This window comes from Enhydra lutris, unplaced genomic scaffold (assembly GCF_002288905.1).
Source record: "Enhydra lutris kenyoni isolate GAN:26980312 unplaced genomic scaffold, ASM228890v2 scaffoldscaffold37, whole genome shotgun sequence".
NCBI classification, from domain to species: domain Eukaryota; kingdom Metazoa; phylum Chordata; class Mammalia; order Carnivora; family Mustelidae; genus Enhydra; species Enhydra lutris.
The window spans coordinates 11,314,016-11,327,019 of record NW_019154121.1 but is presented as its reverse complement, the minus strand read 5'-3'; the positions used below and the strand labels follow the sequence as shown (position 1 = coordinate 11,327,019).

The 13,004-nt window shown below is 35.5% G+C and overlaps 1 protein-coding gene across 2 annotated transcripts in view; it reads right to left on the bottom strand.

Moving 5' to 3' along the window:
* Nucleotides 1-13,004, bottom strand: part of LOC111154476 (NADPH oxidase 4) — a 160,617-nt gene that overhangs the window by 95,756 nt on the left and 51,857 nt on the right. The gene's annotated exons all lie outside the window — the stretch shown is intronic.

Genomic DNA, 13,004 nt, shown 5'->3' with positions numbered 1-13,004 from the left:
TCCCCACTGCAAATCTTGAAGAAAAATTAAGATTTTGAAAGCTTTGGAAATTTGACAGTGTGCTTTATTTTTATTTTAAAGATATTCAAATTTTAGCATCCAAAATTACTTTTCCTGGTTAGCTAAGAATGTATTTTTAAATTACTCTTCAAGTTACCAAATAATTAACTTTAGTATATTGCAAAAAAGTATATTTTAAGTATATCTCAGCTACGATGATTTTATAAATGATTTTACAAATATAGTATTTTGAAACAACAAAAATTATAACATGAATAAAAAGACTGAAGAATATATAAAAATTAGAAAAGCAGTGACCAAGGCAGTCTTTGCTGGAATTCACCATCTACTCAACCTGACCATTCTCCTTTTGGTTATGTTCATTCTTTTCCTCTCTCTCTTTTTTTTTTTTTTTTTAAGTATTTTATTTATTTATTTAAAGAGAGAGAGCAAGCAAGAGTACACAAGGAGGGACAGATGAAGAAGGAGAAGCAGACACCCCATTGAGCAGGGAGCCCAAAGAGGGGCTCAACTCCAGAACCCCGGGATCATGACCCAAGCCAAAAGCAGATGCTTAAACAACTGAGCCACCCCCGGTGCCCTCTCTCTTCTTTTTATATTACTTTCTTCCTTATAACTAATCATAATGAGATTATACAGTATAACAAATACTATGTGCTCATTAGAGAGACGTTAGACAGCACACAGTATATATTATAGTATGTTTCTAAGTAGCAGGTTGTATTGTATAACATCAATGGCAGCCCACACACCCATTTTTTTAAATCAATATTGTAGATATGGCCTGGGTACAAAATAAATTAATGATTACTATAGAAATGTGAGCAAAGTACAGAACGCTTCATAGAATTCTAGTCATATAATACAGTCACTGTGGTATTATACTTGGAAAGCCTATGAATTTGATTCAGGTCCCATTACAAGTAAAGATTTACCCAAACTTGTTGCAATCCCAAGATGCTGACCATCCCAACACTGACAGGTGGGTAGGCCAAAAATCTCGGGCATTTATTCTACTGGCCTGAAATTAGACAAGCTTTGGAATAATGCACTTGGCACTATTCTAGGTGATTCTACAAAGTTCGATAGGAAGTCAAATCTGGTCCCTGAACATCAAATACTTAAAATCTAGTTTAGAAGACATCTTGGAAGATGCTGAATGGAGGTGAACCACAGATACTGGGCTGGAGTATTTTAGTAAGACCTTAGTAATGTACAGTTGAACATCAGGTCCCCAAAGAGCAATTTATATACATTTCACATTATATGCACAACTGCATGAAATAGGAGTTATTATTCCATTTTAAAAATTAAGAAACTATTTGAATAAATTAAATAACACCCCTGGGCCATGCAGCTAAGTGGCAGAGCCAATATTTGAACCCGGTTCTGACTCATATTCTATGCTCTTTCCCTGTCACTATACATCATGTTAGTTCATTGGATCCTTATAACGTATCTACAGAAAAGATAATGAGAGGAAGATTAATATTTAAGAAAGGATGTCAGGATTTTTTTAAGCATTTATTTCTGACTTAAACTTGAAAACAAAATAATCATACAGGGTAAGCGTTTTGATGCCCATTACACAGATGAGAGACTTAAGAGACTAACTAAATGGTCATCTAAGCATGGGATTCAGAAACCTCAACGCCCTCATTCCAAAAACCTGTATCATATAAAGTAAATCAGTTAGTTATAGAAGTCTACCTCAAGGAAAGAGATTCAAAATAACAAAAGCCTAGAAATAAAGTCAGATAACGTGTGTGTGTGTGTGTGTGTGTGTGTGTGTGTGTGTGTGTGTGTGTTGGATTGAACTGGGTTGCTTACCGTCAAGCAAAGGAATGCTATTTACTCTCCCTAAGTCTTAAGTGGTCAGGTGGCAGGACCCCATGTGCTAATAAGCCTCAGAATGACAAACATTGTTACTATGCAGTGCAAACCTTCAGGCCAGCTCAGTCCAACATAGCATTGCTATTCTTGGTGTCTCAAAGGGTATGTAATATTCTAAAATCCCTTTTAGGAGTGCCTGGTATGTCTCAGTGATGTGGGCAACGAGGAAGATCAGCATTGTCTGGCATATAAACACCGAGCTGCATGTTCCGGAAACCTCAGTTGTATTTGGAAAGATCACATTAAGCTCTAAAGAAAGACATGCATATTATGTCTGTTGAAATAAATTTGATACTAGGGATTCAAAACAATCATAAACAATAAAACCACACATAAGATATAACTCAGTTTTAACAAATGTACTCACAGTGATGTGGAATAAAGAAATGATATCTGATATTTACCTATCAATTCAAATATATTCATAATCTCTACTCTACATTTGTATTAAAAATTCTTCAGAATGAAATTATTATAATGGATACCGAATATAATGTTTTAAGAAATATTATATTCTAAAAATGCATATTCTAAAAATTCCAAGAAATTTTGTATTAGTACAAAAGGAATGAGAACTTCTATTTTTTTTATAACACAGTGAAAAAGCAAGTTATTGCATTTAACTGGACTTGAAAAATAATGTGAAGTTATTGGTTTAGTTAGACATATACTTCCTCCTTTTCCAAATTTATAACCAAACAGAGCTGTACAGTTTTGTTCCACACATACATTGGTCTTTAATTTCAGGATGTTGTCCATAGAAAGAATGGAGCAGTTGGGGAAGACCTAGTACAGGAAGGACTCTGTACTTTGGTCTCTGACCTGGCTGGTCACTGACTGACAGTGTGGTCTTGGGCAGATGAAAACTCCAAACATTCTCACTCATTCCAAGATGGGGCAACTGATCTTTACCACACAAGTTTGTTATAAATTTTATGGAAATAGGCAGTAAGGCATGTAGCACCTTACTGGTATGCCCAATACTTATCCTTTCAACGCAGAGTTCAGAATCTGCCAGTGTCCTTCCATGTAAATCCATCAATATCTCTGCCATCTTATTTAGCCAAATCTAACCTGAGATTCTGTGTTTGTTTTGTTTTGATGAGCGATGTTTTTTTATTTGTTAATCATGGTCTGTCTATAGATCTTTTCTCTCTTATCCTTCTTTCTTTGATAGCATCAATTACAAAATGAGACCAAAAAAACCGTTTTCATAGGGTTTTAAGAAGAGGTAACATACACCATTTAGCTTGAGAGTAGCTTACAATAACATACAGCTCTCAAACTAAAAGGGATTTTTTAAAAGATTTATTCATTTTAGGGGGAGGGGCAAGGGAGATGGAGAAAATCTTAAGCAGACACCAGGCTGAGCAAGTGTGTGTCTCATGCATTTATATAACCCCCTCATGTCCACACTCACTGCCAAACCCTGTCAGCCTTCTAGCAAGTTTCTGGCACATGGTAGACCTTCAGTGCATTTCTAGTGAATTGATTTTAAAAGTAAATAATCACATAATTTGTTTGCATATGGCAAGGGCATAGAAGTTAAAATAAAGAGAACATTCTTGTGCATACCATTGTATTTTTCATAATTAAATGATAAATAATTCAAAAGGAAAAACAGGAAGGGAAAAAGATGTTCATGAATGGTAAACAAAGAGTCTTGCCAAGTTAAGATGGTGATGTAGCAGGGGTAGGGGAAGAAGACAGACAACGTGGGAATAGGAGTGCTAATTACTCACTTTTTTAAGTTGTATTATGTTCCAAAGGAGAGATTTTGAAATATATTTGGAATGTCTAGTGTTCTTCTATCATGAGAAAATAAAAAGATTTTATGGTATTTCTAAAGACATGGTTGTGAATGCTATTGTTTTGGTACTCATAGGATTTCAAGATGTCCTTTCAACACTCAGCAGAGTTCCAAAAAATAGGTTCCTTTCTTTTTTGCCTTTTTTCCTCAAGAGGCATTATAGTTATACTACCCTGTTTTTAATGACAAAGTCATAGAAAATAACATATACACAGAATAAATCTCACTCGGTTACAACACAGAAATCATAAAAATATTTTATGGCAAAAATTAAATAGTACAGAATGCCATGTGTGCTGAAAGGAGAATCACAAAATCATTCTTACTTGAATTGCATGTTAAAAATATCTAACAAATGCAGTGTCACTTATGTAACCTTTATGTTTGTGATTTTAATCCTTTTTTAAAGTAGAGAAAAAAATCCTTGCCCCATGAGAAACCTACTTTTTTCCTAGTATTCTATAACACAAAATGTTTCTTTACAGAAAAAATAGAACAACCTGTTTCTGACTGTTCTTTTTACTTTGCTTCAATACCAAAAAAGAGCTTAAGAAAACACACCCAAATTCGTTATTTCAAAACCCACTGGAATTCACTGACTTCTGTGGAATCCACTAGAATGCACACTACTTAAGGTCAAGGATTCATCCTGTGTTTCAGCCATATTGCTGGTGCCCAGAACAGTGTCTATACTCTATAGCAAGTGTTCAATATATATTCATTCATGAATGGCTAGAAGTATACATACAACTTCTTGTTTGGATTGCTGTTGAAACACATGATTGAGGAGTCATCTGGCTTTAACAGACACAGAAGGGGGTTTGAACTCATAATCCAACTCCGAAAAACATGTCTATATTTTAGGAAATGGTATTTATTAGTAAAGTAAACCATGTATACACATTCACTTTTGTAAGAAATACCATTAAATCGGTCTGCAATTTACATCATCCTTCTCCACCCTCAAGTATTTCTAAGTTCACCCTGAGATCTCAGCCGTGCTCTGACCCTGGCCCTATTCTAATCTCAGCAGACAAGTTATCAAGTGAGTTAAGTTGTCAACCTACTTGTTAACAACATGTAGACATGGCATGCTTTCCTAAGCTAAGGATCCAGCATACATCAGGGAACCTCTAAGCATCTGAGTACGTATCAGATCAAAGCTATCACTCCCTACTTTGTCTGGTCTAGACAGGTGCTTGCCTCTTCATTCTTTCCTAGGTGCTTGCTACTGATACCTGAGGGAACTCACATTCCACAGCTTGACTGGAGCACATACTGTGTCTAGCTCTTGCTGATGGTGTTGTCCAACATCAAGACTGGACAACACAGACAGCGCCAACATCATGGGTATGTGACCTTTGCAGTTTCATGGAACCATGCTCTTAGAAAGACGCCATGATTGGTCCAACACTCTGTTGTCACCATCTTGAAATGCTTAATAATTTTTTAAAAAGATTCTGTTTATTTATTTATTTGACAGAGAGAGATCACAAGTAGGCAGAGAGGCAGGCAGAGAGAGGGGGAAACAGGCTCCCTGCTGAGCAGAGAGCCCAATGTGGGGCTCGATCCCAGGACCCTGAGATCTTGACCTGAGCTGAAGGCAGAGGCTTAACCCACTGAGCCACCGAGGCGCGCCTAAATGCTTAATAATTTTTTATGAAAGGGCCTCACATTTTCATTTTACAGTGAGCCCTGCAAATTAAGTAGCCAGCCACAGACACTATGCAGCTTCCAAAACTAAACCTTGGAGCCTGAGAACACAGGATCAAGACCGGAACATTCCTTAAGTGCGTAAAGTTAAATAGGTCATTTTACAAACTTTCCTCAGCTGAAAAAGTGAGATAGTTCATGTTCCTCTCTACTCCATGGGTATATAAAGTAAAGGACTTTGACCTCTTGGGAAGAAAAAATGTGTAAGCATCCGATATTTTTTAGTATATCCTTTGCTTTCAGGCCTCACTAAAATGGTGGTGGGAATAAAAGAATGATTTCACAGTTCAGAAAAACACTGTACTAAAGATATTTCTTAAACTTAGCCCTTGTTCTTCTCCTTCCTCCTCAAATTTGTTAACCTTCACCCAGCCAGGACCACTTGTTATAATGAATAAGAGCCAGGAAGAAAAGTGAGATTAAAATTATGTGATAAAAGAGGGGGGGTGGGGTTATGGACATTGGGGAGGGTATGTGCTATGGTGAGTGGTGTGAAGTGTGTAAACCTGGCGATTCACAGACCTGTACCCCTGGGGATAAAAATATATGTTTATAAAAATAAAATTAAAAAAAAATTATGTGATAAAGTATTTGGTCTGAAACTCACTATTCTTATCCTCAAAGTAGGAAAGAAGTAAACTTACAATTTAGATTAAAAACTTGTGAACAAAAGCAGCTTCCAACACAAGTGAATTTATATACATGAAAATGCTCTGTATATCCTACATCTATCTACCCAGGCATATGGAATCCTTAAGGGAGAAAAACCCACATGACCTCAATACCTATCTCCACCTGCTTCCAAGATAAAATATCAGCAAAAGTACATAAATCATAAGAGCTTAGTCCAGAATTAATATGCAGAAAAATCTTTTTTTTTGCACAAAAACGAAAATCAATCCTATGAATGGGAAATTAGAAGTGGAGGGAAAAACACATCATAAAGACCATAGTTGCGTAGAATATTATGTTATTAACATATGGGCAATACGTAAATATTATGTGACAGAGATTTTAATTCCAGATAAGAAAGATTTAGACCTTTAGGAATTGTATTCACTCTATATATTCGGGTAAACAATTCAAAAGCCAAAAAGTGAAAGAAAACAAAGAGATGAAATTATTTTCTTCTGCAATCCAAAGAATTTTTAGCCACAGAATTACACAAAAATCCCCAACAAAATATGTGCCAATCTGCAAGATGACCAAAATAATCAAGTCTTAAAGACTAATTCCTCTGGCACAAGAATTGATATACTAGTTACCATAAGAACTTATTACCCAGAGAACACTGAACATAAGCAACGGTCCCCAAATGGGAATCCAATTACACTGAAACAAATACACAGATTATTTCTTATTATTATCTGCAATGTTTTGATAATTGGGGAAACCTGGAAGGGCCTAGAAGGACAACAAATTCCTAGCCAAAAGCCAATTAATACAGCTCCACTTAATCCAGCACACACTCAATGGTGACTTGTGACAAGGATTCCGTTGATAAAGATGGGTAAGAAACATTCTTGCCCTCAAAAACAGTATAATTAACCTTGAATATATCACTGCTGTATTGTCTTTTCTCTTTCGTATTGGAACTCAAAGATCCATAATGCGGTAGCAGAAGAGAACACTAGACTAAATTCTACCATTCCACCACAACTCCAGCTGTAGCCCAACTTCTCCCTTTTATTTAAGATTTTACATAATGTATCTTATTCTATACTCATGGATATACGGTATTTATGGGAATTACTCTCTTCCCTCAGGATACTTTCAAGGAGTATATATATATATAAGTTCTTTCTTTTTTTCTGTACAATTCCTATTCTCCTTAATCTATGTTGTGAGCAATGACAGGCAATGAGGCCTGGTAACAGATTTTGAAATATGTGGACACCCTGTCCGCTGAACAAAGAGCCATATACACACAGTGTAGCAAGAATACTGGTAAGAGTATCTCTTCCACTGTATTTTTATTAGCTCTAGTCTAGAACCTAGCTTTTTTCATTGTTATTTTCAAGTCATCTGGAAGAATTTTGGATGTTAGTGTACCACATAGATATAATTTTATTATTAGGGTTATTATAAAGTTGTATTTATTATGTACCATAACAAGGGTGAACGTTGTAAGAAACATTTATAAAACAACAAAGAATTTTTTTTCATTTTCTTCTTACCGTCTTCTTGGAGGACTAAACTTCTTCAAAACCTTGAAATCTATGTAACTTGTAACAAAATTGAATTTCTTACTCAAAACCCACAAAATACACACATAACACTCACCAACTTTTATAGATAAATTGGACAGTTACTCCAGAGTTTCACATGACATGAATATATTTCTTTCATAAGCAAAGTGCCTTCCAAGCCATGAATAAATAACTCATTAATTCAAAAAAAGATTAGAAATTAAATACATAGATTCTAGGGACAGACTGTGGGTCAATCCTTAGCCCTAGCAGGCCCTAACTAGGTGGTTTTAAATAGCCATTTAAAACCATTTATATTCAATCATTTAATTTAACCTTCTGTGCCTCATTTTCCCATTTGTAAAATGAGGTATATAAGAATAGTACTTACCTCATAGTGCTAGGAGATTTAAAAAAAAAAAAAACACCTCTGTGTGCATGTGGGGGGGGGGTCATTTATGTATATATGAATGTGTACATAAATTAATGCTAAGAACAGTACCTGTCACATACTGAATTATTATATAAACCTTGGAAATTATTATGATGAGTACCACTATTACCCTCTAAAATGATAATGTGATTGACAGATTCAAAGCTATATTTATTAGGTAAATTCTCCTTACAGCACCATCATGTGAGAAGAAAATTGTCCCAGTGTTTCTTATGTTCCCCACAATCTATTGTTTTGAACTCTGGATAAAACTGAAGAGGAGATATAAAATGTATAAATGTAATATTACAGCTCTCTAGTAAAACTCTAGCTTTAAAAGGCTTCGTTCAGGGGCGCCTGGGTGGCTCAGTGGGTTAAGCCTCTGCCTTCAGCTCAGGTCATGATCTCAGGGTCCTGGGATCGAGCCCCACATCAGGCTCTCTGCACAGCAGGGAGCCTGCTTCCCCCTCTCTCTCTGCCTGCTTCTCTGCCTACTTGTGATCTCTCTCTCTCTCTCTCTGTTGAATAAATCAATAAAATCTTAAAAAAAAGAAATAAAAAAAAAATAAAAGGCTTCGTTCAGTTCAGATATTTTTGGGGCCACATACAGCCTTGTGAATCTAATGAAAGCTAAAAGTGTGTTTGTGTGTATGTGTGTGTGTATAATATATTAAATATAAATATATATGTGTATATATATTTACACACACACAGAGGCTTGTATTCAGGAACTCATGGATCCCAGCAATAATTCAATGATTCTTAGAGATTATGAATCCTAGTAGAGAACTCCCACTCTACTGAAAGAGAAGTAGGATTTTGAGGTAGAAGTAAAAGGCATCAAACTTATAATAATGATGTGCACCTATCAGAAATTAAGCACCTAGAAACTATTCAGAACACGTTACCTGTAAGAGTGATGAGTAGTATACAAAAGATTGAGCCACAACCATGAACATGCAAATCCTCACCTTCTAACTAACATGGTAGAGGACATTCATTTATGATCTGTAAAGTGGGACAAAGCTACGCAAACTTACTGTGTTTATTATTTGAAGGTTCTAGTCTCCCAAATACCTATGTAGAGCCCTTATTTGAGGTAAGGTGATCTTCTGTGGCTCATTCGCCCAGAACTTTCCCCTAATGCCTAGGAATAGATGGAATCACCGAATGCCCTGGTTTACCCACAAGTCACTGCTCAGTTATTAATAGCATTCCAATTCATTCTCAGAAATGTTTGGTTTGGACAATACATTATATGGCCAATTGAAATCTAGAGACAAGGAAAGGAACGTGGAAAAGTAGGTGTAGGAAAATAAATTATTCTTCCCCGGTGCTAGAATAGAGTTGGCTTAACATAACACCTCTGGGCCTTCCTTTCCCTGGGCTTCACCAAGTTCCCTTTGACTTTTTAGGAGCAAATGTCTCTGACTAGTGGGAAGATCACCCGGGCCTGTGTGGGTAAAACAAGCCCTCAGTGCAAGTGGCTTCTGAAAGAGAAGATATTTGGGAATCAGCGACTTTCAACACTTATCTAAACTGCATAAATACCTCTACCCTCCAACAGAATGTTCTTAATTTCCTCCTCCTAAGGGCCTAGAGGAGGGAGGATAAGCCAGTACAGTAAGCCTAACTTCATAAATATTTGTCTAACCCTGGTTAACTTCTGGAGCCTAAACTCCCATGAAGCCGACGGTGCCTCTGGTTCATTAATGTCCTTGTGGACAAAGGCTGCCCACCCTGCCTGCCCTCGCTGAAAGAATAAATGATTTTAGAAATATGCACATCGAAACCCATTTCTTTTAAATCCCCCTAGAAAAAAGGATTTAAGGAGAATATAAATCATGCTCTTCAAGGAACTCTTGCCAGGAAGTAGTCCCAAAAGGCAAAGAGCTCTGTTTGAAAGAACAATGTGCCATGTAATAAATAAGTAATATATATTAATTTATATAATAAAATAAGGTCTGAGAGGTCCAGCAGAACTAGCACAACAATATTATTTACACAATTAATTGCCATACATGCCTCGGAAGAGGCCTTTCCCCCTCCCTTTTTCAGAATCATGACATTTTGATTCCTCTCTCATGTAAATAAAAAAGTAAAATACAGTCACTATGCACCTAACACCCCGAGCTAGAGCCAATGGGTGTTGACTATGAGAGGCCAAGGTGCCAAATCTCATTTACAACGCGTTCCCTCCACAAGCCTATCAAAGGAGTAGGGTTAGTCTCTCAGCTGAGGCTCTGTGACATTCATAATTGCTTTTCCCTCCAATATCCCTTTTATCAGTAAGTGAGAATGGCAGTATATATATCTTCCTGATGAGTTTCTCAAATGAAAATAAAGAAATGTCCAGTTACATTCGTGTCTGAAAAGAGGAAACAGTTTTGGCTTTTTTTTTTTTTCCCCTCAAATGTCTTCTGAATTGAAATATCTTTAATACAGCATGCAAATAGCAACCTCCTGGAAAGGTGTATTAAAAATTAAAAAGAAAAAAAAAATCCCCTCAGGAGGAGGCTTGTCTTGCAAGTTCCAGAGTAAACCTTTATTGTTAAAATCAATTGAATTTTTGAGACCTAACAATGTTATAAAAATTGTTGCCCTCTCAAGGAATATTCTTTTGATCTGTTAAGCAGTTTTCATTATACTTTCATCAAATTACTTTGTAGATAGGAAAATCTGGGCTCTTCAAAAGTGTTGTGTCTTTATAAAAACAAAAACAAAAACAAAGATTCTTCCAACAGTTAAATGTAGGGTTTCTTCCTAATATAGCTATTAGGTATTTGCAAAAGTATAATTTTTTTTCCTGCTAATCCTTGAATATGCCTATATAATGCTTACATTGCTATATTCACTTATTTAGTGAGTGTTCACTGAAACAACCTGATGATGTAAGTGACTTTATTAATCCCATCTAGTAGTAGTTAAGAAAAAAAAATAGGTCAAATTATCTGGCAAGGTGATACAGCTATTAATGATGTACCTCTTAATTGCCATGCTTTTTTGACCTCTTGGAAAGGAAAATTAGCATATTTTAAAGATACAATTGACCAATGAAAAGAAACATCTGAGTTGAGCATATATGAAATTTTTTTTAGGGTTTCATGCAATAGATTTGCATATAAATAATTTTAAAAATCGAAGACACAGGTAACAAGTACAAAAACTAGGTTAAGATAAGGGATGGGTAATTATGGAACAAGACAACCAGGTCCTAAATAATGGCTGCAATATTTGGAGCAAAAAAGATAAACTTTCCATGTTACCAGTGTCGTATCAAATACACCCAGAGCACTGCATGTAGCGTGGTTTCCACTTTTTAAAGGGATCCAAGGGAAGCATACCAAACAGCAGCCAGCCTAAGTTAGTGGTGAGGAGTGTGGGCCCAGGAATCTGATCCCTGGGTTCAAACCCAAACTCTTTTACTAACTACCCATGACTTTTAACAAGTTACTTCGCCTGCCACTACCCCTGCTCTGTCACCTGGACAATGAGAATAATGGTCACGGTCATCATCAGCACAACAACCACAACAGCAACAGCAGCAGATTTTATCAGGGTTGTTGGGAGGATTAAACGAGATCAAACATTAGTAAGTACAAGGTGAGCACTCAATGAATATTCACTGTTAACATACATATTTGTTTAAAGTTTGGAATAATGAGGAGATTTGATATGATCATCAAGCATGGAACAGATGAGCAGAATTTGAAGGAGATTTAGTCTCAGCCACTGAAGTCCCTGATTTAAATTAAAGTAAAATAAATTCTGTCTCTAAAGGGAAAGAACTTTGTGAAAATTAGAGTTTCCTAAAGATAGAATTGGCTTTTCAGAATTAGATATTTACTTAGTTTGTATGGGATACTCAAGGCATCTTACTCAAGATATCCTTTAAGCTTCCTTCAAAATTTGAGATTCTATGAAAACAAAACTGACCTTCAAAAAATCACTACTCCTCCTATTGCAAAAGTCTGCTTAGGCAGAGAAGCTAACCAACAATCTCTGATCATTTCATCCTTGAAGCCTAAAATTTTCTTAAATTCCCAGTCTACGTTGCCTCTTTAATTTTGAACTACCAGAATTCTTGAAAAGAAAATGTTTATACATGGAAAATACGCAGTCTAAAATTCTCTCTAGCTCTTTCAACTGATGTTTTAATTCTAAACTAATTACCAACGCTGGGAGACTAAAGATCATATATTATATTGTTCCACCATACCTCATTACTGTACTTAGCACACTGATGGAAACAGTAAATGCCCAGAAAATACTGATTTCCTGTCCCTACATAAAGCACACCCTTTAACAGAAATCTCAATATAAATCCAAGAAACTTATTTTTAATAATAGCACTGTATTTCCTTATATGACCAAAAGCTAGAGAATGAAATTATCAAGGTATTTCATAAAGCAAAGATAATCTATGTTCTCAACATTGGCACAAATGATAATAATTTCAATAGATTTACTTAGATCCTTTAGCAATTAAAAAATTTTTTGAGAAATATTCAATTTTGAAAAAGCTGTAAGTTTTTACCACCAGTAAGCTTTCCCATACCAGGAGTATAATCGATGTGGCTTTATTCAAAATTTAACTTCACAGGTTTATAAAACTTTAGTTATAAGATGGAAAAGTTCTGAGGATCTAAAGTTATAAGATGGAAAAGTTCTAAATATTATTAACCATAGCATGATAACTATAGTTAATAATACCATACTATATACTTAAGATTTCCTAAGAGAGTAGATCTGAAGCAACCTCATGGGTAGGGGAGGTAACTGTAAAGTGTTGGATATGTTAATTCATTTGGTTGGGATAACCATTTCACAACATATATGTATTTTACCATGGTGTATACTTAAAATATATTACTTTGCAACATACAATATATATAATTTTATCAAATATACTTCAATAAAAACTTAATTTCATAAAAATGTATAC